The 1171-nt window shown below is 39.7% G+C and overlaps 1 pseudogene; it reads right to left on the reverse strand.

Annotated features, from left to right (window-relative positions):
* Positions 1–432: 432 nt before the first annotated feature.
* On the reverse strand, positions 433–824 carry LOC115938281 (large ribosomal subunit protein eL43 pseudogene; annotated as a pseudogene).
* Positions 825–1171: the final 347 nt, after the last annotated feature.

The following is a 1171-nucleotide window of genomic DNA, read 5'->3' on the forward strand; positions in this document are numbered from 1 at the left end:
GAAAAATGTGTGTGTTGTAGGAAGTAGTAGAGAAGGAGATGGAGGTGGAGCTGTATTAAGATAGTTCATGAAAATAAGTTGTTCTATGACATAGGTACCTGATAATTATTTGGTGGATGAATGGACAAATGGATGAATATTGCCTTCGGCTAAGGAGTTGCCTTTCTCTTGGCATGTTTATGTAAGTAGTTTGGTTGGATTTTCTATGCAAAGTACATTGTAACTTTCAGAGGACTAATTAAAAATTACTTACATACCAGCCAGCCTGTTGGTATAATCATAATCAACATGTATTGTGCTGTGTTCTAAGACCTATACCATTTGGGACCATGGAGATCCATCCATAAGAAATGGTCACTCTTTGGTTGTCACTGTTGTTACATAAATTAACAGATTTATTATAGGCTAGCGATGTTTCAAATGGTGTAGCTTCTACTGGTCTTTCAATTCCTTCAGTCTTCTGATGGCTAACTTTACTGTGATGGCAGAAATGGTGTTGTAGATCCAGGCAGGAACCACAATGCCAGATCCCCACAGCTCATCTTTTCATCTTGGTTTTGGCCCAGAAGGAGCAACTGTACTTAGTGTGCTGGCTTATTTCAATCTTTTTCACCTTTTTCCTGAGGGAGGCACCGTAATGGGTCCCATATTTACCAATGATTCCAACTTTCTTGCTGTGTTTAGCCATGTCCCTGCAGCCCAGAGAGCATGGTCACTCTTTAAATGTTAAGAAGCAGTCATCTAAGCAACATTGAGAACAAAAAACTAAGCTGGGTTTTTGGAAGATCAACTCTCAACTGGGTTTCAGAAAATGGAAGAGTTCACTTTGGGTTGAACTTCATGAAGGAAGTTGGATATGAGTTCTGTGTTGGAGGATAGATTGTAATTGGATTGGCAAATGAGCAGGGAGAGGGCAATTCAAGAACAAAGACATGTGAGGAGAGCAGTCTGACATGAGTTGAGGGAACATTTTTGTAAGTGATGGATGGGCACATGGGACCAGGTTAGTAAAGATATGGAAAACCAGGCAGAAGAGTTTAGATGTTACAAATAGATAATTGGGGGCCTGTATAAGTTGCATTTATTTGCAAGTAACACAGAAGTGACTTTAACAAAAAATATTTTCTTTACTTACAGGAGTTGCCTAATGATGCCGTCAGGGAACCAAGCC

The sequence above is a fragment of the Leptonychotes weddellii genome, chromosome X (genome assembly GCF_054177405.1).
Source record: "Leptonychotes weddellii isolate Sample4059 chromosome X, ASM5417740v2, whole genome shotgun sequence".
Taxonomy (NCBI): Eukaryota; Metazoa; Chordata; class Mammalia; order Carnivora; family Phocidae; genus Leptonychotes; species Leptonychotes weddellii.